The sequence below is a fragment of the Anser anser genome (genome assembly GCF_964211835.1).
Source record: "Anser anser genome assembly, chromosome: 7".
NCBI lineage: Eukaryota > Metazoa > Chordata > Aves > Anseriformes > Anatidae > Anser > Anser anser.
The window spans coordinates 7,193,727-7,221,094 of record NC_139727.1 but is presented as its reverse complement, the minus strand read 5'-3'; the positions used below and the strand labels follow the sequence as shown (position 1 = coordinate 7,221,094).

The following is a 27,368-nucleotide window of genomic DNA, read 5'->3' as shown; positions in this document are numbered from 1 at the left end:
ACAGATGAAAACCACTGTGGTATCATGCATGTCTATCAGACACAAACACTTTCCCAGTGCATATGACAAGTGTGGAGTCCTCCAAATAAAAGTGCTAAGCCCAACTCATCTGAAGAAGTTCATCAATATTGGGCAATATTAGGCTGTCAATTCTGGAGCCCACAGTAGTATGTTTTCTAGACTTGTAAAACTTCTAGCTTTGAATGAGAAGTGCATAGTTCTGCTCTTGAAAACTTTGGACTGCAAAACAACAGGTCAAACTCTCCCTGCACTCAAGTTCTATTCCTACAAAACACTATCAACACAGATGTTGACAAGATCAATTCACCTTGACATTTGAGGCACCCAGGTATTACAATGAAAGATTAAAAAAACAAACAACAGAACACACACACCCCAAATCCCAAACAACAAAAAGACACAGTGGGTGAGTAGCAGGAACTACAGCTGCCTGATGAGAAGATTCTGACGGTTCTTTTTCAGTGATGAGGATTTATTCAGAAGTCCAGGAATCCATAAGTTCAGATGCTCATCTGAATATCCTCATTTGTGAATAAATACAGGATTTCTATGGTCACGTCAAAGATGACACAAAAGCTAATAGTAAGGGAGCTTTGGTGAAGATGAGAATCTAATGGTATTTTGATATTCCACTATTTACTAAGAATGAACCCAGGAAACAAAGAGACTGACAGCCTGTAAAGCAAACAGAATTTACCAAAGACAAATTGCATTTCCTGTTGAGATCACTGAAGACTCTAAATTCACTAGGATGTTTTGGTGAAAAATTAATTTAACATACAGTTACTACCATCCATTCCAGATATTCCAGATGGAAATAACTGTGGTACTAACAACCTACCACTAGCATGTCAAGGATTTGAAGCTGTAGAAGTAACCAGTATGGAAGATGACTTGTTTCCAAAAAAGATGAGTCGTCCCAAAACACAGTGTACTGTACCCAGCAATTCTGCCCTTCAGAAAAATTTCAGCGAGGAACCCATTTAATACAGGATATGTTGATTAAATATCACAGTTTCAAAAGTTCAGCTGAAATTCTAATGCTATCGTTTTGCATTCTGCATTGTAACAGTAAAAAATTTTTAAAGCAATGGATTGGAAGAAGAAACAAGCAAAGTGTATAAGAAACATACTCAACACACTATAGAAAAAAATATCTGAATTCTGAGCCCATTTTACTGTCACGTTCAAAGTCGTAATTTTTATTGAGGTTAATAAAAATTCAGTAAAGCAAAGTGCAGAATTCATCCCAATGCTGCCTTCTTCAAAAAATGACTAAACACCTTGAACCACCATAAAAGCAGAAACTAACAGCACGTTAAGCGTGCAGGCAGCCAGCAGCCCCTCAGCAGCACCGTGTTTCTAAGCACACAAGTACCCAGCATTGCTGACACATTTAGACAGCAGCACAGTGTTCTCAACATGAGTCTTACATCTGGCCTGGTATCACCTGAAATGAGAAGATCTGGCCCTGGCCAGCCCTACCCAGCGCAGCATGTACAGCATCATCACTCCAGCGAGGGCTGGACATGACTGCTGGGGCTCCTCTCTGTCCCCCAGTACTTCACAATGGTGTCATTCCCCATGCCACCCCCAATCCCTCATCTTCCCTGAAAAATAACAGATCACTGTTACTTGTTCTGGATTCACATGGGGCCCAACTCCTGGGGAGGTAACTTGAGGGAAAGCACTTTGGGTGCTGACTATTGTTGCCATGTGCGCAGACAGCTGACTGATGGGAACATGCAGGGCAGTGAGGCTAGACCCTGAGAAATAGCCCATGAGAGCATCCTTTCTCCTGGAGATTTCACTGCTCTCGCTCTAAAACGTGAAACAGCATTACAAGGGGCATGCCTCTATCATGAAAGATTTAATGGGTGAAGCCTTATCACCACCCTTACTGTCACCAACTTGTATCTAAGTTAGAGACATTCAACCTGCTTAAATATATAAAAGTCATCCAATTTAAAAAGAAGGACTTTTATAATTTCAGAAGACAAATTAGAGATTGCTTCTGAGACTACTGTTTGGAGAACGATATGGATTGGCTTAAGGCTTTGCAGATGACTGAGTTTTCAGAGAGTGGGTTGATTCAGTGCCTAGAAAAATAAAATTAACTCTAACCACTGAATTTGTGGACAGATTTCACACCCATGGTTGGGACTCTTTGTCAAGAAAAGTCTGATTTGAACCAGGCACACAAGTTAAACAGCTAGTTATTTTAAACAGCTCTCTGCTCTATGAGAGACAACAGTATCATCCGTTTTTTTGTTTATTCTACGGTAGCACTCAGTATTAAACTTCCTAGTTTCTGAAACACTCCATGGACTTACAGAGGAATATAATTAGTCTGCCAACAAACAGTAGGTTAACTTCTCACCACCTACTTACTAACGATCTGAAGTTAACCTAACATGCCATAAACCTGACAGCAATAGCCACAGTACCACGTTGTAAGGGTGGTTTATAGATCACAAACATGAATCAAAACACTTCTGACTTTGTTAAAAATGGGCGGGGGGGGGGGGGGGGTAGGAATATTAAGATGACAATACAGGGAAGGCAGTTCAGGAATGCCTTTACATGTTATCTTCATATCCTACTAACTTTCAGGCATCTTCAATTCTTTTTTCTTCTTCCTAGTGCTTCACCCATTTCTGTATACAACACTTCTACAAGGAGAAAAAATCATTTCATGTGTCACCGCTATCTAAGGTTTTTAGTAAAAGACATGTAAAAGGACATAACCAATGATAGGAATTTTAAGTCCAAGAAAATTTGTCTGCTGTATCTCATGTAATTTGACTCATGCTAGGCACAGCACGCTGACTGATGTATTGGGTGTTTTTATTCTTCCAACTGAAGGGTGTCTTGACTGTTACAGGACTACTTTTGTCCTTTAATTTTTCTTAAAAAGGTCAAAGTAGAGTTTGTAGATCAAATTCAGTAATTTGTTCAGTCATTTAGGACTTGGCTAATTTGCACTGCAAACATGCTGTCTCAATGGAAAGGGTACCTAGCTGAGATTTATCGTAAAAGTTGAAGTTCCATTGTCATGTTTTTCTTCTTCATATACAAGCAGTTCTGTTTATTCCCAACTCAGCAGCCAAGGTATCGATTAAGTTGGCTTAGGTCAGACCAGCCAGCAATTCCAGACTCAATCTTTACATTGTTTTCCAATAGCTTTCTTTATTGACTTCAAGTTCTTGTTTCTGACTTTAGGATCTTGCTTTTAGCTTTAACTCTGTCCTGTGGTGTTTTTTTTGTTTTGTTTTTGTTTTTCAGAAGGTTTATTTTACTGCTGCCTCAAACTGTCCAAAGAAATTTCAGCTGAATGTAAAGATGTGTCTGCTAGGCTAAAAGGGAAGAAACTGAATGAAACCTCAGTAAAGAGGCACACAAGGCCTCTCACACACTGGTTTCAGAATATATATTATTTCAGTCTAGGTATATATTACGCCATATCAAAAGCCATCTTCAGGACAATTTGTACCATATTCTCTACTCCTGTAAAACTCTGCAAAGAATCGTTGATGCTCTCTTCATATCTCATTTGGTGTCCTTTGCTATCTGTAGTCTTGAAATGTTTTCTATTTATATGAGTGAATTAAGGTCTATGGATCTTACTTTGTACCATCTCATGCTTAGTTTGTTGAATTACATTTGTGCAACAATCTGTTAAATCTCATTATTCCTATTGGGTAGCATTTTTACTCAATTCTCCTGTGGAGAATCAGGTACACAAATCACAATTGAGCTGATTCTGGGAGACCCCTATCTTGTGAACCAGAGGACAGAATTTGACTTCTACAGTAGGAACAGTTCCAATATATGAATTTGCATTTCCCAAAAATGCAGTCGTGGTTACATTTGCAGTTCTGTACTAGACTTATGCAGCTGAATTTATTATTCTGTCAACGTACTTCGTTTACTCTATTTGTTTTACTGAAAAATCTTGAGAGATTTGTGTGTGAATAGTTCTAAATACATATATTTTCACTGAACTAAAATATTGTTTGGGTTGGTCAGTAAAAGCTTTCAAGAAAAGTATCCTTCTGGATGTGTTAATTTCAGCAAAAATAAATATTCTATTATCTGTGTAGTTGACAGTCAGCTTTGTTGTAGTTCCAGATAAAAAGGAGAGTATGTTGATTAGAGAAAATACAGCTACATTCCATCTTCCTCCCTTGCTTCAATAAGAGAAGAACATTTACATATTAATTCTAGGACTGAACAGCTGCATTCCCTAGAAAGCACCATTCATTGCAGCATCGAGCCCATGAAAGCAGGCAAGAAAAAAAAAATAAAAGGCTGGCATAAAACTTAAGGTGGATAGGGACACTGATTTCACAACGCTTCTGTATTCCAAAAGGAGTGCTCTTCATTTTAAGGAGTGCTTGTAGACACTTCCATACAGCCTGCCAGAACGCTGTTTTACCTATCTGATGAGCAAAAGAAATAGCATTATTTCCATTTCACAGTGAGGCAAATGGAGGCATAAAGGGATTATTTACTAGATTTAGGAAACTACTACCCTATAAATTTAAGTGTGTCCTGTGTTGAGAGTTAGGCAATTTGCCCAGGATTGCACAAAAGATCCATGGCACAGACAGAAACAGTTTCCATCTCCAAGTTCCCATTTCCATGTTTTATCTTTTCTGATAAATATTCAGGTCTCATTCCTTTATGCTTTTGTCTTCTCTACTGTTTCGTTATGTCATATAACATCAAAAGCAGAGATATTGAGTTCTTTTGACAAGAACTGAAACAAAAGCTTAGGACTGTTTTATGCATCGATAGAAGTCTGCAAAGATGGAAGGCAACGCCTACTTCTGTGAGGCACTAAGCATCAACAGTATGAAAACTTAGTGTTTTTCAAGCACAGAATAGCATTAGGGATAAGACAAAAAATGATAAATTCTTGTCTTAGCTGTATTTGTCACTCATATTTCCAAAATCTGTGAAGAATCTCTGGCATTGATGATTTCCCCTGTGATCAAGAGATGTGAATTAAAATAGGTAACCTCCCACCACAGACTCAGAGGAAAAAACTGTGACTCAGTGGAAAGCAGGATTCTTGTCATTCTCAGGACATTTCATACTTAACCTTCTTGGCATCAAAAATGACAAGTTAAAGTGGGAAAGTTATATTAGAATCAACCAGCAGAACGTTTTCTGATGAGAACCTATCAGAATAATAGCACTTAACATAGATACAAAAAGACACAACTGAAGGTTCAGTCCTGGAAATGCATCATTTTGCCAAACAAGTTTACTGGCATCAGTAGGACTAAGCAGATGAATAGGTACTACTTTTGCAAGCAATGAGGTTGTAGAGATTCACAGTGTACTAATGTAATTTAAAAAGCTCTCCTTCTTTCCAAAGTCACACCAGCACTTTGGTCACTGACTCCTGTTCCTACAGGTACAACTGTTTTGGGGCCATGTGGCAAATTCAATCAGTACAATTACCCTGGTTAAAAATAACTCTCCAAAAGAGTGTTGTTTTTAATTCAGCCTGCCTGAATTCAATCATTGGTGTTCTGCTTAATATTCAATAGCACTGCAAGCAGCAATAGCAAAACACTTCATGACAATGTTTTAACTGAATGCCATTTATCAATGTTTTAGGGAGAAAAAGCAGCGTTATTGGTCTTATTAAATATAATTAGCACCTACTGGCCTTGAAGTAAAGGACTAGGGAGCCAGCTGTTGTCCACAACAAGTAACTGACAGTTTCTAGCAGGTTACGCTGCCTCCTCCTCAGCAGGTTCAGAACCACCAAGCATATTTGCCTAGTTTCCCAGCCATGAAGGACTTTGCATGCCCCACTGCCTGCAATGCACAGTAGAATACCATCTTTTCTACAACCCTCAGAATCCTTTGCACAATACATGATTATTTATGTTTGCTGCAAAAATGTACACTACATGCTAGCAATACAAATTAGGAGCTTGCTCGGCTGCTTTCTGGAACTTCCAACAGTGTTTTTATATAGACTTCTGCTTATTCCTCCTCCCCTGTATGTTTTTCTTCTTCTAAATTAGAACCTAATGGAACTTTTGAAAGATATGATCAGAAGTTAAATGCAAGGTAACATTTTAAAAGCTTATTCAGCTGTAGCTGTGAGATCACACAGTAAACTACCAGGAACTGAAGTCATGCAGAGGAGAAATGTCAACTCCAACAGAAAATATTTGAAAAAATAGCAGTAAAAAAGAAAAAAGAGGAAAAAGGGAACATAAAAAGGATTTTAGTATTTCCAGAAATGTTATCACCTTTATGTGAGCCTCCTGAAGGACTTGGGTGAGATTCTGTCCCACAACACATTACATGAATTTTAAAGAAAAAATACCTTGTTTTTGCTCTTTTATTCTCCCTCTCCTTTTATAAAAACAGGTCCTTCAATTGTTGCAATTAGCAACAATATTAACAGTATATCATAAAGGTGGATGATGTGTTCAGGAAAACAAAAATAGATGTAGGAGAGAACACAGAGGGAAAAAAAAACATACCTCCTGCTGAGTTCTTGTAAGAATGATTTTCATAATTGCTGTTCTTCATGATCCGTCATCTGGAGCATTTTAAGCGAGGGAAGTTGTTGCATTTCTTCTGCCCATGTTAGCCCTAGTTAGGTCAGTGGGTTTAGACTTGATGCAGTCAGTAGTCGGTCGTTCTGCCATTTCCACAGTACAGTTCATCTTCAGTATTATGCCTGTAGGCTTAAAGAGGAATAATGATTGGAACAATCATATTTGAAAATCATGCTCTACATTTCTAAAAAGTTCCTGCATGAACCTTCTGCACAAGATTCATTCAAATAACTTCAACATAAATATTACAAGCAGAGTAACTATCACCAAAATGCCTTGAATTAGTATATACCTAGCTTGGAGAACTTCAGCATCAATTATACACTTGATGCTACAGAATTTTAATGTCTGGAGGAAGCTTGCATTTTCATCAAACATAGGGTTCAAGTGATGTTGGTCTGAGTGGTTAAAGTGTGTCTTTTAACTAGAATACTGAAAACATGCTGCCAGAAATTTGGCTATAAATAGCCATGTACTACTTCATTTAAATGAAAGATTCTTCTTGGCCGAAGTACCCTTTGTCATAGACATGACACCAGCCTGGGTTTAATTAACAGCATTATTTTACTAGTTAAAGAATATACTGTATAGCTCTTTGAAAGCATTGGCTTCATTTTCTAAGAAAAATAGGTTGATTACCATTTTATATCTATTAGAATGACATAATCATTTTATGTTTTATTAAGTTTCTATGAAAATATTGGCAAATTTCTCAAAAAGCCTACATTTTAAAATCACAAAATATTTGTCATCAATCTCAATTTCTAAAAGCATTAATTTTACTTAGGAATTTAATATATTATGTACAATATTTTGTGTATTTCTTTGATTATCTTTTTTTTATTATTATTGCTATTAGGAAAAGAGTATGCCAACTGTATTATATCACAGGTTCCCCACAATTTGCAGTATATTCTATTCCTACAATGTAAGATTGAGACATTGTGCTTTTGAACTTTTCATACAGTTGCACATTTATATTTTTGTTTTCTTTTCTGGGTCATTCACATTTAGCCTGTCCTCCAAGAGGTCAAACGGTTACTGTATAGGTTGGCATGGACCTTCTGGACTTCTTTGACTTGCTCAAGACAAGTTCAAGCAAGTTACCTGCTATAAATGTTACTTGTATTGATATATTGCCCCGTTATAGACCAGAGCCTAATGCGCTACATTAGGTTCTTTTGCAAAAAAAACTATTAAAATACAGACACTTCCAGAAATTTACCAAATAGGATATCAAAAAAATGCAAAGAATGGGGAATGCATAAAGAAAGAGTGAGACAACACCACTTACAGAGGAAACCACTAGTCATTATGCTTACTAACCAGTTACCCAAGCTTTTCTTGTGGGAGTTATATTAGAATAGAATAAATAATATGTGTCTATATAAGGGTTTACCCTCAGCAAGTTTGCAGGAGACACAAAATTGGAAAGAGGGGCTCAGAGGCCAGAGGGTCACACTGTCATCCAGAGGGACCTCAACAGGCTGGACAGAGGGGTGGACAGGAGCATCATGAAGCTCAAGAAAGGAGCACAAAGTCCTGCACCTGGGGAGGAACAACACCGGGCACCAGTACGTGTTGTGGGATCCCAGTTGGAAAGCAGCTTGTCAGAAAGGACTGGGGGATCTTCATGGACAAATTGAACATGAGCCAATGGTGTGCCCTTGCTGCTAAAGAGGCTTACACCGTTGTTGGCTGCGTTAGGCAAGGCGTTGCCAGCAGTCGAGAAAGGTTATCTCCACTCTATTCAAAAGCTGTTTGGACCTGGCAAGCCTGGGCAACTGGCTCTAGGTGGCCCTGTGTGAGCAGAAAAGGTGGATATCATGACATCCAGAGGTCCCTCCCAAGCTCAACCATTCTGTGCATTTGAAGAAAGACAAAGCAGCTTGTGAATGTGCGTAGTGTAGACCATTAACACACCTGGCAAAAGCACACAGCACAGCACACATCATTTCTTTTGAAGCAAGCCATGGATCAGAACTCAACCTTCACATTCTCCCTCACAGACCTGCACTGATTTAATGGGGTTTCATTGCCTGAAAGACTAAATAAACTTTTACCTCACAATAGGTGATTAAATGATCCTGAAGACCATCAGGCTGTTCTCCATATTACAGTAAGGGCTTATGCCTCTCTCCACATCATTCCACTTTCACAGTTTGCTGTAGTTTGAAGAGGCAAGGAAGACTAGTAGATATCAGTATAAGAAGCATTTGGTAATCTCTTGCTTCTTTAATTAATGTAGAAGTTTAGGCAATAATAGTGACATAACGTAATGTCACATAGGACAGTTCTGATAGTGGAAGTGATCAAAAGAAGTTGCCTCCAGAAAACAAATACTGACATGAAATGACAGAGCACACTGTGTTTCAGTTTTTAGCTTGGCTGGCAGGTAGATTTAGATTGATTTCAGAAAAAGGGTATTTATCAGAGAATTGTCCTTATCAGCAACCTTATCTGAAAAATATCAGAGAAGAGCAACCACGTAAATAAAACAGGGCTAAATTCCTACCAGACTTTTGAATTGAGGCCATTGAGTTAATTGGCTTTATGCATGGAGAACTAGCTGCAAATTAAACACCACTTTGCTTTTTGGAAAGCAGTAATTTACTGCTTTCCCTTTACTAATCCACATGTTGTATGTATACCTGGACACCAGTTTTGGCAGAGAGTGAGGGAAGTGCTTGAAATATCATCTTTTTCTGTGCCCCCAGTTGCCTACTTTCATATATGGAACAGTGTCACGAAACAGTCCTCAAGCTAAGGGTATTTCTGGACAAATGAGTAAAACCACACATTTGCAGCTTCCACATTAAGATAGCTGGCCATAAAACAACTTGGATCTGGAAACTGTACAACTGCTGGGAGGCAGACTGCATTAGCTCAATCTCAGTGCTGCTCTAATTCAGTTACCTGGCAGGGTAAACATCTATTTGCCTTTCAAAAAACTGCACAGACATACACTTGGATTTTTTTGTTTTTCTATTTTGCAGGCCTGAATGCGAAAGGTTGTCTTCCTGGAACTCGGAGAGAAGGTATTAGAAAACAAACAAAAATAAAATAAAGAGCCATGAGAATATCACATATAAAAACCAGACGTACAAGGAGACGTTAAGGCATGTAAAACCACGGTAGGGTTTTAAATGTGATGAATGTCAGAGTCAAGACACTTTAGTTAAGTGTAAGGAGTTAAAAGGGCAAGAGAGATGCAGCATCCCCAGCTTCCACAGAGGGATGCCAAATCTGTTCAAAACCAGTGGGTCAAAAATCTGCATAACTTCTCCGTTTCCAGCATCAGACACAAAGGAATGGGCTTTACTATTATTCAGAAGTCTTTTTAAATCAACTAAACAACAAAATGAAGGTATATTTATCATCTCTCTGCAAATACATTTTTCTGGTCATCAACACCATTTTATTGATAAACACCCTTTCCAAAACACAATAACCACATGTAAAAGACCATGGGAATAAAGAATAGAATTACTTTCCCTCAGGTCTGTAACTTTTCTTAACAAAACTGTTCAATGGTATACAGGCAATGGAGGAAGAGAACAGTGGTGTTCGTCTGCATGTTCACCCATGTTCAATAGTGACAAAGATGAATGCACTTTGCATGAAGGTCAGCTGTAAATCTTAGAAGAAGACAGAATTAATTCTCATTCTACCTTGGAGAAGGAGAGGAGGAGAAGGACTTTTCCTTGCTTTTAATAGGATTGACTTGACCATTTTGCAGGCTCTCGTCCCATGGTTACAAGAAAATGCGTAAGAAATCAGAAACAAAACAAAACAAAACAAAACAAAACAAAAAAACTCAGAACCGTTCACAACATCAAGAAGAACTAGGGAACCAAGAAAAAAGGGTTGTGTGAGATACTGGAAGAATTGAGATACACTATGCAAAACCATCACATGAAAAGGTAATTTTCTAGTAAATGCCCAGTTGATGCAAAATGACATTATTTCTCCTTTACCAAATTATCAAAGAATTAATATAGTCTCATGAAAAGGAAGATGGACAGTAAGTTATCTGTTCAAAATCTGAAGTTTTATTTCCTACCTCTTCAGACAGAGCTTCATCTCCGCAAAGGAATGGTGAATGGCCACCTCTAGCATACATTCTCATCACATGATTGCCACTTTCCTTTCTCCTCATTCTCTTTCCACTCATCATCCATATATTATTCATCTTTGTTTTCTCCTCTCTCTCTAATCATGCTTCTTTGCACTCGTACTATCTGTAGTTTCCTTTCTCTTTACGTTTTACTTATTTAGTAGTTGTACATTTCACTGACTTTCCACCATATTTTTTCTGCCATAACAAGATATACTACCTACAGTGGAGAGCTGAAACAATTGAGATATTTCAACAAGCTAAGCTGGTTGAAATAAAAGTTACTTTCAAAAATAAACCAATCAAATTTTAACATATTGGTTTTGTTTAAAATTTCAGTATTATTATGACTTCACTGAACCTGGAGGTATTCAAGCAGCTGTTTTTACAAGTTGTTTATATGAACACAAAAACATGAGAAAATGTTTTGCATAGTTAGTTGGAAGTTTTTTCAAATTCCCTAAACCAGAAGATTGAATGCATAAAATAATTCCCTTTAAATATTTCCCTCTGTAGCAATCTCCCTGCTGCCAAATTCTCCCCCAGGTACAACCCCCCCATTTAGGGACTTGTTCCTACCTTATCTTAACTGCCCTGTACTCTTTACAGAACCCTAATATTACTCAGCTTCATGAGATCAAGGTACCTTCCCGGCACGCTTCGGTATGAAAAACCACAACTGCATCAAAGTGCACAGATTTATACCTGTTAGCACTAAAGCAAACATGAGTCTGACTTTCCTCCACATGGCAAGCGGGCAGTCCTGTGTATTTGATCAAAGAATCCTTTCTTTCACCTTGAAGTATATGCATGTTATAGGTATTCACCAAATAAAGCATGTGTATTTGCTTAAGCAATTTCTCTGAAGAAGTCAGGATTTACAGGGGTTAGTTTATCAGGTGCCTCAATTGTGTTTGCTTAAATAAGCTTCATGGTACCTGATCTGTACCGTTTGGTAAGTGCCTGAGAAATAAATGCCTGGCTTTGGGGACAGATTGAACATGCCCCAGACTGACTTTACCCACCTCACATCTGAACTATTTGGTCTGAGTTACTGTAGAGCAGAACTGATTCACTTGATACGAAATTAACAGCAAATAATGACGTCTTGTCACAGTTTCCAGACCACACAGAAATAACTACACTATTCAAACACATTGAATTTATCAGGAATAGTTGACAGTTCAGGGTTCCAGTAGGCTTGGATACTGTCTGGGACTGTTTGTCTGCAATTGTTACCACTATAACAGAAACAATTGCTCTAGCAAAATGTGACATATCAATTACAGTGTGGCATTCGATTAACAACTCTTTTATTTTCTTTCCTTCTTTACTGTTAAAAGTAATAGGTGGCACAGACTCTTAAGCACTTAAACTCTTCAAGATCCCATACAATTTTAAAAGTAATTGAAAAAATATCACCATGAATCAGTACTATAATGAGATAATATTTTCCAGATAAATCAATTACCTGGCAGTATTTCTAATACACAGTAATGTTTCAATGTCTGAATAAACTATGTAAACGGAAATCATTCACATACAGAAAGCTGAGGGAAGACATGTATAAAGCAGCCTATAGACAGTCAGATAAAGATAATTGTCATATTAAGTCATATAAAGTTCATAAAATCATGATGCTAATAGATGCATTTGTACCACCATCACCAAATCCAGATTATGAAACCCAGAGAAGCTCAAACTCAGATGAAACGTGAACTCAGTGCGAAAATATAATGTAAACTCAGACAGGTCATGAGTCTCAATCCTGGTATGATGAACAGATTCTGAAGTGCCACAGAGGTATAAAAGACATTATAATATAGACACGTCAGAGCTATACGCACTTAGCAGAGAAGAGCACTCTGGATTGCCTGGATTAGAAGGAAGTTTAGATTAGCCTTTATGTGAATAAGGTAATTAAGCTTTCTTAGTGCTTTAGAAGTAATCAGCTGCAGCAACAGAATTCTGACTTAAAGAAGTGACTTCCGTTTGACCATGCAACAATGTGCAAACCAGATTGTACTCAGGGGCACTGTAGATAGGTACTTCTCAGTGATACTGAAATTGTAAACACTCTGCATGTTTGCTGGAAAACTAACATATTTTGATCCCTTCCAACTGATTCATTAGCTCCTCAGGTCACTAAGGGTTAACACAAAAAATCTATACCCCCTACCCTTACAATTTGTTTTGTGGAAATTTTCACAGGCCAATCCTACATGCCTATTTCGGAAAACCTCAAAAGCAACATGCTGTGTCTTCCTCACCACTACCATTGCTCTCAAATTATCCACATGTTCTTATTTATTACAAATTGGTATTTACTGGAAATATAAAGTCTACTCAAACTTCAAATTAAGTCAATTGCCTGGCTTCTATGTACAAGCAATAAAACTTCAAAATTAAATCTACAGATGAGCGAACATTCTTTCTTGTTATTCCATGAAAATGCATGTCATATGGATTCAACTTTATTTGAAACTTGCCATGTAATTAACATTTTGTTACTCAGTGAATAGTAACCCTACAGCCCTGGCCAAAGCATGATGAGATTTTTTAGGAGATGTTATGTATGCTTTGCATCACTGGAAATTCCCAAAGATTTCTTAAACATATGAGAGTATTTTCACTTTAAATTACAGTCTCATTTACAATGAAAGGATGATAATACAAAACAAGGTGCATGTACCCTATAAATTCATTGTGATGTATCTTATGACTCTCTCTCTCTCTCTCTTTCAGAAATGCACGAGAAGTTCTCAGCCAGCTTCTTGGGAACTAGATGCCTCAAGAATGCATAACCTGTCACTGTACTCAGGCCCAACTATTGAAATAAATTAAACCTTCCTACTGCTATTCTCTACCAGCCCCATGCTGCTGTTCCTCCTCATTTCTCCTGACACGTTTTTGCCATTTCAGACAGGGAAAATCTAAAGGTAATCATTTCTTTTTGCTGAACTAAGTCCTGAATGTTTTGCATCTGGAATACAAGAAAAGGAACAACGAGAGGAGAAAAGGTGATAGCACAACTTCCCAAGAAGAAAGAAGTAGGCAAACTTTGGGAGCCTAATAAGGGAAGAGAAATAGAAATCAGATGTGGTAGTTTTTCAGGTATAGCACAGTGTTCCTGCCTACTTCTGCCACGTAGTGCTAGCCTTAACACTTCACTCAAAGTTTAAATTCAGCATCTCTTTTTGCAAGAGACGAGCACAATATGTTTCGCTTTTATGATTTTTTTTAAGACAATCAACATATGATAAACATTTTTATAACTGTTTGATCCACTTTGACCCAGGATTAGTTATTTTCCCATGCAATAGGAGAATAAGGCCCACAATATAATAAGAATCCTAAAAAAAAGAGTGATATATAGAAGACCTTAAAACATTTGAATGTCATTGCAAGTATACATCTGTATTCCTGCACTAGGCAAGATTTAATTCTAAAATTCTTCATCAGTTACATACAGTATAGAAAGTTTAAAATATTAAACTGAAGGAGTATTAGTACATTCTGAGAACTCAAATGCAGCCTGAAAGACATGACAGATCTCTTCAAGTTCACTTAATTGTATCCATACTTATAAAGCATATAAAGCAAGTAACTGTGATACAAAAAGTGGTAAACACGACTCCCTGTCCTCTGAATTAAATTGCAGGGAGCAAATCTGAGGGTATCATAGTTGGCAGCAACAAGGCAGAGAGAAAGTGTGTAGGCCTGGTTGTACTTCCGCTGCTAACGAAAAAATATCAGCAGTTTTAAATGTGTGAAAAGCACAATGTTTGTATTTTAGTACTGTACATACTACTACCCTACAACAATTTTAAAATAGTCTTTCATCTTTATTTACTCTGCATATTCATTGTCATCTGAAACTGTGTTTCTTAGTGTGTATATATAGTACACAGTGACCAATAGATTAACTTCCAGAGTGATCTACCCAGAGAGTGTTTGATTTCACGTTACAGGGTACTTCTGAGTGTTAATCCAATGACAACAAAAAGCAGTTTCGTCGTACTCAGTTCAAAGAATTTTGTAAAATAATTTAGAAAGCCTAACGCATCAGTAATATGCTGAGCCAGATTCAGGTTGAATCTGCATCATCATAACTTACACCTTTTCCTTTGGTTCCCTTTAAAGTCTCTTAGACCCATCTGCAATGCCTCTCAACATATCTAGTCTAAATACTAGTACTCTTTCTGTCAGTGATCTTCCGGCCAACTCAGCTAACAGAAGGATCTTTTAACAGCAACATGAAGTAACTATTTAAGAGACTCTCTTTACTTTCCGTTAAAAAGTAAACTAACGGATGCCTGACAGAGAGGCCACTGTGGTTTAAAGCTGCTTGTAGTGAGCATTTGTGTTTACATTCTGTAAGCTATGATGAAGAAAACAAACTAAATCACAAAGTGGAACGTATCTTAGGTATAATTTTTAAAGGCTAGCAGAGGCGTAAAATGTGCCATGCCACAACCACATACCTGAGCAATGCTTCCATGCAGACACTTTCCTTTTGCTCGTCCCCTTAGGAGTTATTTCGAGAGTGATATCTTGTGCATTACCATCATATGGTAAATAAAGACAACCTTCAGTGTTGCTGAAGGATTTAGATTCAAACTTAAGACACAGATGTTGCAGACAAGTCTTGGTGAGCTTCCTCATCATTTGCAATGCCTGCCGTTAGGCCTTTCTCCGCCTCAGAGAGCTCACCACAACTGGCACATCAGGCTCTGTGGCCTACCGCTCCCATTCCAGCATGCAGCAGGATTAATAACTCTTCCTGGATTCACCTGAGATTTAGTTAGCAGATTTAAAATACAGCATATTCAGGATGAAGTAATGCAGATTTCTGCTACAGGCTACATTAACCCTTTGCAGGCTGTTTTTAATTTTCTGAATGAATGTGTGGGGCTAGCTAGCACTGCATGATCATCATCATCATCTGTTACTTTTCAGGAAAAGTTTTTCTTTTTCATTAATCCTTCATGTTCAAGGTTCTTGTATACCTTATTCTTTTTCTGCCACTTCCGGTGAAAAGCACTTAGCTGGCCTTGCAGTAATTTCTAACATTGCTCTGCATACCTAGTATGTGGTATGAGTTACCACTGACAGGACACGGGGGATAGGACAGGCCTGCCTGCTACAGGCCTGCCTGTTTTTTTTTTGTTGTTGTTTTGGTTTGGTTTTTGTTTGTTTGTTTTTTAAAAAGCTACAAATTAGGTTAAAACAAACATCAAACAAACAAAAACCACATACCTACTGTTTATTGAAAATCCTTTACAAGAATATACAAACAATAAAAATCTGGAATACCCAAAGATGAAAAAGAAAGCCATGTTAGCGCCGCCTCATAAGAAGAGATGAAGACAGATCTTTGGCAGTGGAGATCAACGCAGGACTACAGTGCTTTAAAAAAGTTAAAATCATGTAGATTAGAAACTACAGTGAGAAAAACATATCAAGTGATTGTCCTTTTGCCTTAAAAGAGCAGAAAAGATAGAAATGGGTCTCTTTCAGGGTTTAAAGAGAACAGTGTTTAAAAAAAATGTAGTTAGCATCCAGCACACTCTACAGTCACAGGGAAGAAGAAACCTCCACAAATGGTACTCCATTTATTTATTTATTATTGTTGTTAATCCTCTCATCCACACGTATTTGTCACAGGATTATTATTTTTTTTCCCCTGTACGTAAATAGCTGAAAAAAGTGAGGCACCTGCTCCCTGGCTAGTAAACAGAATCAAATTCTGTCTTCTTTTCAAAAATGCTGAAGTAAACAGCCTAACTTAAGTATCTGGGACAGTAATTCATTCTTATAAATTCAATGTTAATCGTAACATGCAAATAATTAGTTTATTTTCTTAAGTGTATTTGTCAAATCGTCATAATATTACAATTAGTCACCTGCAAAGCTGTGAGGAAAAAATACAGAGAACTTCAGTAACTCTCGAAACCAAAATCAGGATTGTAGGCTTGTCTTCAGGAAAAAGTAGTGCCTCTAAGAAACTGGTCCTTGCTCTTCCAAGCCAGTAAGATAATTTCAGCTCACTAATGGGTGCATCATCTTAATTTGTTACTTTGTGTTCAAGCATCAGTAAAACTAGCTTTTCGATTTGACTCCAAGTGAGAAACTAGCTTTATGTACACTGCAACTGCAATATCTATGATTTTAAACATGCATCACGCCAATAACTGAGTAATAGCGAGGACAGAATGGCACACACAACCTCAGTCCCACGAGATAAAATAGGTAAACACCAACTAGAAGCCAAAGTTTCTCCTTTGCCTTTCACTCATCTCTTATTTAGGCAATGGCAAAGGACTATAAAATAGGATTGTCCAACCAGAACAATAATTTATTATTTGTTTGTTAAATACAGATAAAAGCACCTGTAATGTTCATGGGACAACATGGAAAATGTCAAGCTCAAAACACAGCAGGACTGAATTAATCTTCCATTTTCATAACTTTGGTTTAATATGAAAGGAGAATAAGATGTCCATGTCTTCGAGAGATTGTTTCTTTAAATTTCTGATCTTTTTCAAAACTTTTCTTTACATTTATTTTTTAAGTAAGTTTTTATTAGATTTCATTACTTGAACCAAATAGGAACTCTGCTACAAAAGGCCAGGTCCCACCTAGAATATGATCAGGAAGTGTCAGAGGTAGTGACAGAAATCTGGCGCTACATATCTATCAAAGATTAATGCTGGGGAAAAAAAATAAAATAAACAAAACACAGTGATGCTGTGGTCAAACTGGATCTCTACTGTCTTAGGCCCTTGAAACAGAGAATAGTTTCATTAGGCAGTAAAATTCCATTGGGAAGATTAAAAAAAACCAAACAGTTCATTGCTATTTACCATCTGTTTTAAAATTTGCTCCAGTATTTTCTCTCTCATATTATTTTAAGTGATATGACCAAATATCGAATTGATCACTGCTATAAAGGAAGGCTTCTATTCAAAGAACTACACATATAATCCACACTGGGATTGTCTGGGACTGAGAACATGAAGAAAGCATTGAGCTGAGATGCAAGATACTGGCCTGGTACTACCTTCTTTCTCCATAACATCCCTCCCTTTCCAGTTCCACTACCATTTTTATAACACTCACTGCTCTTTTCTACTGTCCCTTGTGAAAGTGAGCAGTGAGTGTGAAGACTCCAAAACTGGACAGAAAGGGAGGAAGGAGGAATTCTGCAGCAGAACAGCAGATGAGCAAGGAGAAGATCTGTGAACAGAAATTACCAGATGCAAAAAAGGAGGAAAAATACAGCTCCAGAGAGCAGTATGGAGGGAAACTTGCCCCAAAATTCCTTTTTCCTTCTGAGTTGATGGATCTGGCAGAGGCATCTACAAAACAAACTTCCTTTCTTCTACCTGCACGTGCCTGAAACTTGCAGTGCAGCTCAGTAGCAGCAACTTGAACATAAAACTCATGAGTTATGGAAATGAAAGATAACATTTTAACACTTAATTAAAGGTTTTGCCTCTCCTTTGTCATGGTGGTGGTAGGGGATGAAAAAGCATTCCTGCTTCTGGCTACCTTTACTCTTATTTTCCTAATGCTAACTAGAAAGTCATAAAATTCAAGAAATGCTTTGAAGTTGACCTCCTCCATCACATTGAACTTCAAATCCAAATGCCAGGGAGATGCTATAGAGTAAATCAGAGGTTTGGATTTTCTCATTCAAGTGAATACAAAAATAATAACATTGCTGGTTCTAAACAATAACCAAGGTGAAAATTTAAACAATACCTGGCAATACCTGACAGAAATGTAAAGCAGTTATAGGATCTCTGCACTGAGCAAAGAAAATAGAAAAAACAGATGTTACAGCAGACAGAATATCCCCATTTTAGGAAATGAGACACAGCAGGGATCACAACATTTAAATCAGTCACTACTGCTTTCCTAGTTATTTTGTTTAAATAACGAGTTCTGATATTTGCAATCACCTTCCCCTTGCCTTGCTGCACACACAGCCATGTTAAATTTTTCTCTTCTTAATTAGTAGCTGTAAATGAATTTATAGAGGAAAGCTCTACCTGCAACAACCCAGTTGCTAACACCAGAGTCCTCAAGAGCATTCAGGAGCCCAGCTGAGACTTGCTTATTTATTTATTTTGCCAGCAGGAGCCTTACACCAGAAGTTCTCGTTATTCAAAAAGTTTTCTTTTCCTCAAGTGAAAAAGCACATGAAGGGCAAAGAGACTGGAGAGAAGTGCAGTCTGAGTGGATGACATGGAAGAAATGAGTGAGTAGAGACTAACCAAATGGTATCAATGTGCTTATTTCAGTGACTCTTTCTGAGTCAGTGTAGTATTCTCCTCCCTTCTGATACAGCATTAAAGCAGTTTCCTTATATTACTTTATTCTTTGTACACAGCGGGTACCTCCTGTAACAAGTTTAGTAAAATATGACCTCTGAGTAACTATATCAATTTATTTAATGTCTGCTAATAGAGATGTATCATCTTACAGTGGTAGTTATACAGCTATTATCAGTACACAGAAGCTGGAAACAAGCAGTAGACTCTGATGGAAAAGGGAAAAAAAAAACTGCAGAAGAAAAAAAAATTTGCAGAAAAAGAGCCCACTTTTTTTTTTTTTTTACCCCTTCTGATTAACCTAAGAAAAGCCAATTAGGTACAAGAATAAGAAAAATAAATGAACTTACCATAACACCTATGTACAAAAGAAACATTTACTTCTCTCAACGAAAAAATGAGACCAATTAGATTTTCACAAATAAATTTGAATTTCAACCCCTTTAAAAACAGCCAAGTGTATGTGTTGGAGGCTCTTGGGATATATGAGAACTTTACAACAAAATCTTTCTTGACATGTAATTAAACTAATTGAAATGAATTAAGGGTTTAAAATCTCAATAAAATAAAATAAATTCAAAACAAAACTTATTTTTTGTGTTCCATTCTTTTTTTTCCTATCATCATCTGAAGACTTTTCTCTTGTAAGCATCTGGGAGCCATCATGTCAAGCTCCGGATATTAAATGTACATGAAGTTCTCTGCAGGCCTAATGAGTTACAATGGAGGTCACATTCTCTACCACCCAAATGCAATTTAAACAATTTCTTGCAAGACGAATTGTGACACACCTGTGTATAAACACTTCTAACAGTAAAAATTACCATAATTTCTGCAATTTCTCTTCTCTTCTACAACAGAAAGAACCAGAAGGGTAATGTGCTGAGGTTTCCCTTATCATGGCCATTATTGGCCATGACATTTTCATATTTACTATTCTGATTAAATTTTTCTCACCGAGTTTCATATAACTAGTAAAAACATATGATGCGATATGTGAAATATGTTCTGAGAGCTTGGAAAGAATCCAAATTGCTTCCAAGTTGCATTCTTAAGACCTGAGATAACAATAGATTTCACAAAATCAACTATAAACAGCACACTGCTTTTAAACTAACCTTCCTCTACTACAACAGTGAAATTAGGATCATTCGTCAAATTTCAGAGAAAAGAAGAAAACATTCAAATATTGTTAGGGGAAATAAAACATTTCACATATGGATAAATGCTAGCTTGCTAGCATGGCAGGAAGACAAGCTGAACAGGATCATTTCTGCCAAAACCATTAGCAAATTGCCTTACAGTGATTGGCTTGGCTGCAAGTCTTAGGTTTTATGGCTTGGGTGGTTTTTGTGTGTGTTTTTATTTTATTTTTTTTTTCTTCCCTCCTCTGTTGTCTGCTGTGTTTTGATTTGGGGTTTCTCTGAGAGGAGAACAGAGATATTAGACAGGGGGAGGAACAGGGAGTTGCATTAATCCACACATAGCTTGTATGTTAAGTCATTTCTTCTGGATATTTTGCTACTTAAGTACATCTGGCTTTATTTAATGTCAGTATTTTAACTGAATTACGTTTTTGTTGCAGTAATCTACAATACTCTAATGAAAAGCTTGAAGGAAGCAGAGGCTAAACACATTTCATCCATTTCTGCCTGCTCCATACAGCTGCCACAGTCACTGATTGTATAAACATATTATTGCCCCTTGCCACCTTCCTGGAAACTGGGAAGCCAGAAACATATATTAACCTGCGTGCACGTGCATACACACACACATATTTTCACAACACCTCGCTCTCTGTTTTTCAGTAACCCCCTATTTTTTGCCGCTGAAGAATGTTTTTGCATTCTCCACTCCATGACATCATTTGCTATTATGTATATCCCCTGCTGGAAAGCAGCCAACACAGATTGTTCTGAACCCCCTTTCACCATCTCACGACCAACTCACAGTTTCAATCCCTTCCTTGAAACGCTTAATCCTTCTGCTATTGTGAACTGAACATTAGGGAGGACTAGAAGCCATGACAACAGCTTGCTTCCTGAAGTCTGTGCTCCGGGCCGCTCCAGAGACGTCCCCATTGCCCAGGCCCAACAGTTCAATGTGCTCAATAACTCAGCTTCGCATCTCTCTGGGACACTGGCTTTAATGTCATTCATTTAGCAAGGAAATCACAAAGTATCTGAAATTTGGGTTTCACCTCAGCTAAATGCATGAAATGTTCAGAAGTTTCTTTGAAGTTTGTCAAAGCTTCTAAAAGATTTGTCCGTTTTTCCAGTTTAGGCAAGAGAAATGGATGCTCCTGGCGTTTTTAAATCCTAAGATATGAATATAATGCACAAGTGTCTGTTTAGCAGCATTTCAATTCTTCTATTTTGTCAATCCGCAGACAGTTCAAATTCCAGTCAGATTTAAACAAAATGCAGGTAAACAACAGCTTAAAAGCAAACCTGAAAAAATGACAAAAGCTTCAAAGTATGTAGTGTAACTAACAGCAGGTGCCAACTTCTGTTGAAACCCATTGTATTCTGACAGTAATACACCATACCACAAGTTAACAGACAACAGGAGATTTCTGAATACACAACAAAAATTCAGCTGCAGAATTTACCAACACATGGATTCACCAAGTTGCTTGGTCTTTGTGAAACGATCACCTAAGTACAAAATCCAGAGTAGTGACGGGGGTGAAAAGATGCCAGAATACATGCATCATCATGAACAGAGTAGATATATTTCTTATAAAAGCAGCTTTTGTTAAAACCACTGAATATTTAGGCTGGTAGTTGTTTGACTTCCCTTTATTTTCCCACTGGCTAAAGTAAAGTATTAAATTGACAAGAGGTTCTTTTCTTGAGAACTTTCATTTTTTCAGACCAGTTTAACTCAGAATGTGGGCTTTCATTTAGAAACCTGTGGGCAACAACTAGAAGATCATGCTCCTAAACATGGTATTTGAGCTACAGAGTTAACGAGCCAACATATAGAGCCCCTATGACTCAAACTAAACATTCCCTTTGAAAGCCATGAAAAACTAAACACTTCCGGCAGCAGAGACGGGAGAATGACTTTGTATCCCAGGACGAGTGACTTGCCATTTAAAAACAAACACAAGTGGGAAGGCAGTTCACTTTTTCAGGACCTGACTGCTGGCAGCATGAGCGTTAGGCGTGCACAGTCTGTTCTGCAAACTCCACAGCCTGATTGAATTGTTTGTTCTCTCTGCGTGAGCAGCACTGAAACGAACACACCGGAAACATAAGGTACAGGGAGTTGGTCAGGGAGAGAGTAAAATCAGGGTATGTAAACATGAAATCTTTGTGAACTAATGAGATCAGTGCAAACAGCAATAGCACACTGTGTTACAAGAAGCTTGTAACCCACTTTCTACATTCAGGCTGCCCTTATGACAACCCTCACCTCCTCCACCTCATTGGGACTTCTGGCTCCTAAGCAGGAGGAGTAGATGAAATACTTTGGTTACTAAAAACTTCTCCGTAAATCCCATAAGCACAATTATAAAAAGTTCTCTGTCATACGATTGCAAGAGCATACTGCAAATTACTCAATGCTTAGCAAACAAATATTATGACTTATTTTGGATGCGTGCGTGCAAAAAAAGCTGATGTTTCTTCACTTTCCTGCTCCTTTTCACCAAACTCAGAGGCATGTGATCAGGGTTTTGGTTGATATCCCAGATCACATGAAAATTTCTGTTCATCCAAGTTGCCTCCTATGGAAGGCCACTGATGGGAAAGCAAGCCAGTATTTCATCTCCTTCTCTATTGTGACAGCCCACAAAGATTTCATAGAATACTTCACAAAGGCCAGAAGACTGGAAAAAACTTGCTAAAATTCAGCCTGACTATGGAAGGAATAGCATATCCCGCAGCAAAAAGTCATTTTTCTCATGAAAACAAAACAAAACCAAATAATACAAAACAAAATGGTACTTTTTCATACAAAGTTCACTTAACTATAAACTTGACTTGTGCCATTTTCCTAGGGTTGCCCACCCAGAAGTAGCAAGATAGGCAACCCTAGCGTTTTACTTACTGTAAAACTGAGTAAATTTTTTTCTGTATATCTTGTCAGTGGGCCATATGACACAATGAAGTAATTGGTACAGCCTGTGAGACTAACAGCAGCCAGCTAAGGGCTTCTGTTTTCCTTCCCTGAGTAAGGGACATGGCTGAGCCCATCTCACCCCTTCATGTCAACTTCTGTGGGCGTGACCAGGGCACAGAAATGAAAGGTACAATGACACGTACCGCTTCCAGTTAAGAGTGATTTTGTTTTCCTGAGAACAGGTACATCTACAGAGGTATAGCCAGGTAAGATTTCCATTCTCTACGGGGAAACTTAGGTTTACTTAAATCCATTCCATGTGCTTAATTATTGAAAGAAAAATATTTTCAAAATTGCACATGTGATATGCAATCATGCTTGCTCATGGAAAACTATTTCCATTCAATGTCTTCTGCTAATTTTGAAGTTTAAACTAAATAAATCTCCATATACCATATACCAATACACTCCCTTTTGCTCTTAAAACAAACTAACAAAAAAACCCTACACAGTCAGGTGTATCTACCTGTCAGAGTTTAACTAGAATACATTAATTAACTTTAAAACATAGCTGATGATTTACTGCCCATCCTCTCAGTTCTGGATGAAGTCATTTCTGCACAGAATGATCTGTGCCTGCATTTCTGTCCTTTTTTTTTTTTTTTTTATTCCTAAAACATGTGGCTAAGTTGTCACATTTAAGTGACCTGAACTTATTTACATGCACACATCACAGAAGAGGGTGTTTATAATAGCTCAATACAGGCAGCCCCATGAAGCAAGCCAAGCATTCCTGCTGATCTTACATATAATCAATGAGCCTGCAGTGCATTCACTGATGAATTGGACAATGAGACTGAGGGTCTGACTCATATTCAATCAACTCCATTTCCAGCAGACTGTCAGGGATGATGGCAGATCTGTTTTGCACTGCTGTACACATCAGCCCATTTGGGAGAGTGTATTTTTTTATTTATATACACATAGGTGTGTGTGTATAAATATGTCTCCCTATATAAATAAAGGTGTGTGCATATATACGAAAATACTTTTTTTTTTTTAAAGGGGTTTTCCAGGGGTACATTTTAATGCAGATCCTTGTATCCTTGTTTGCCTTTTCTTAGCAACTGCAGCAATGACAGTACTGGCTATCCAGCTTCTTTTCCTAACAAAAGAATTAAAGTACAGAGAAGCATATTCACAAAGCTGTGGTCATTCAGACTGAAGATAAAACATTACAACGTGGTGGTAGATGCTCAGCTAAAGAGATCTGTCTCAGGGGCAGAGCTCTAAATGGTCTATTAGATAGGATGAGATAGTAAATCTAATTTGCCAAAATGCAGACATGCTCCTCAAGGTTTCATGCTGTCAATATTCTGTGCTAGCTTGCAGTCCTGATTGAGTTCACATAGTAATGAGCATGAAAACTTGGAAAGGATTTGGCTACTCAGTAGCTGGCTGCCCTTTGTCTCATTTGTGAATTAGTACTTGAGAACATGCTACAAGCACTGTATGAATAAATGGCCCTTCAGGTGACAGAGCTGCAGGCTACGGTTACTCACCACACTGATGGCAAAGCGCAGGAACTGTTCCAAGAAATACATGTTTTCTCTATTCGTTGTGCTGTGCTTAAAATAAATAAATAAATAAATAAATAAGGATGAGGGCAATCAAATGTAAGCCACCTTTTGTCTTTCTAAATTTCCAAGTAAGGTTTCATTTGGAATATGGACAGTGCCTTGGGAGCAGGTGGGCTGCATTGTAAGAAATGAGTATTCAGAGAAGTAATGCTGAGGTTCTCATTGCTTAAAATTAAACCTTCATCAAAGCCAGGCCTCTGATCTTCCTTCAGTTCTGATTATCGGACTACTGTATGCTCATTTTGCACTGTTTTAAGGCAGCACCCACCTCAATGGAACAATTGGAGAAATATTTAGGATATTTAGAAATATTTAGAATATTTAGTCACTTATAGCAGAACAGAAATAAAACCATAATTGGATAAATAAACATAGAGAGTACACAGGATACAGGAACAAGATACGCTAAACCCACTAGCATTACCTCTTGTTTCTGAAGGAATCCTAAAGGAAATTTGCTACCATCCCTTCGGAGAATGTGTGTAGTTTCCTGGGACAAGGTAAGCCAGATTAACAGGACACCAATGCCAGAAGTGGAAGAAAAACTCTCCCAGGCACATATTCTCAGTGCTTCTATTCTACCTGAATGCACATGAGATCTCTGATGCACATGAGATTCATCTACAGATTTATATAATTTACTAATCTGGCAGTTAGCTAGCCGGAGGGAAAAAAAAGAAAAAAAAAAAGTAGGTACCAAAGCTGATGGAGGAGCACAGCCAGGAAGTACACAGCCATAAACTCATAGTAACTCAGGTGTTGTTACAGCCTGCTGCCCATAAACCTGCTTCAACCTATTCCCTGACACATCTCTGGAGAAAGAGTGAGAATCTGGACAACATGAATGTAGCCTGCTACTTGTCAGAAGAGGATTTATTTTATTTATTATTTGGCCAAGATACAAGTGATGGACGTGGTCCTAAGTGAGTGATTTCTCTCTTGTCCCACAGGGAATATGGTGCCAGAGAAAAATCCCTTTAGACAACAAGAAGGGGGAAAAAAAAAAGCATATCAGCCTAGACAAATCCAAATACTAGCCATTCTGATTACAGAAAACCAGGGATGGGGCAGTATTCAGGGTTCTGCACTCAGCAAGGAGAGGTCATGCTATAGGTGATATGCAGCCGTCAGCATTTGTAGTGGCCAAATCAGGTTTTCCCGAAAGAAGTGCCATTCATCAAGGCTGAACAGAGGGTGACGACTTTTTTTCCACCTTCTTCTTAACAGCAGGCCGTAACCTGCAGGCCTATTGCAGAAAAATGACTTGTAAATTTGTTGCCACTCAACAGAAATCAGGCTTGTAGCAGGGGTGGTCCAGTAACTTATGACAGCAAATGTCCAGTCCTCAATGGTAAAAGAGAGGGAAGAAAGGGTATGGGGCCCTAAGGCAAAACTAAGGACCAGAATGCTACAACGTTATACAGTAATTGTCCAAACTTCTTCCAGAAGCTATCTGCAAATGGCTGATGTTGGAATACTGTTCCAGGGAACTATGATACCATTAAAAATGCATAGCCCTGGGCAAACCTACATGGGGTATCATACTAGCTATTCTGAATGTGCTGAGTACCTGACATTACTTGACAATTAAAAAAATAAAAATAAAAAGGAGCCTGGTGTAGACAAACTCCTTGAGGCTTTGTACTTTTTATATCGAAGCATCACTTTTTTAATAAAGACAGCAATCAGCTTTATATAAAATCTAAGACAGAAAGCAGAGGGAAATTTGCCAACCTGAGATAGTTGTGGTGTGAAATAAAAATCACCTGTGCTTCACACTTACTGAAAGGAAGAAAATTTTTTTTCCAGATACAGATCTGACACTTGTGCAGGACAGAGTCTGCAAAGAGCTTGCACTAAACACTTAGATCTGGGGAGTGCCTTGTATGCCTCACTGCCGTGCTGTGCTGAAAGACCAGAAAGTGACCATTTCAGCAGTGACCTGCTTAACTCACTTTGAAACAAGCAGCTCACTTATCTGTACTCTCCTAATTATATCTCAATCATCTAAAACCCTTTCAGTTGAAATTTTTTGAAGCTAACACAGATTTTTCAGAATCCACTGGAGTAGATTTACAGCTTATTACTGTAGCAGAAAAGCCAGGGTCTGCATGCTGAAGAATATGCAAGAGCAAGGTAGTATTTATGAACGAAACAGGAGTTTTAAGCACTAAATCATAACCTTAAATACAAGAAAGTTTTTACTCACTTCTCTCTTACACTAAAATCAGCAGGAGTTTTAATGATCTTGAATTTCACTGGTATTACCAAAGGCAATAGTATTTTACAAAAATAGCATACTTCTCAATGCCTACTTGTATCCAAACATAGTGCAGCATATCTGAGAGAGCTACAAAGGGGTCCTTGAACATAGAAACCATTACCACTCTTGCAGTTAGGGACAGCTCAGCAACAAAGTGGACGCAGAATTTCCTGGGAGACAGCAGAACCATGGGGAGAGCATGGACTGGACTGTTGATATTTCCAAGTGGCTAAGCAACAAGCATGAGCCACAGAAGGACAATTAACTAAGTAGGTAGCTAACAGACATTTCTGGCTGAGCCACAAAAAGAAGATAGTTGGATCAGAA

General features: G+C 37.9%; 1 long non-coding RNA gene across 1 annotated transcript in view; it reads right to left on the bottom strand.

Moving 5' to 3' along the window:
- Positions 1 to 27,368, bottom strand: part of LOC310902288 — a 455,554-nt gene that overhangs the window by 313,622 nt on the left and 114,564 nt on the right. Inside the window, exon 5 of the long non-coding RNA XR_014586613.1 lies at positions 6,537 to 6,743. This is a non-coding gene — a long non-coding RNA (uncharacterized lncRNA). The remainder of the gene's footprint in view (positions 1 to 6,536; positions 6,744 to 27,368) is intronic.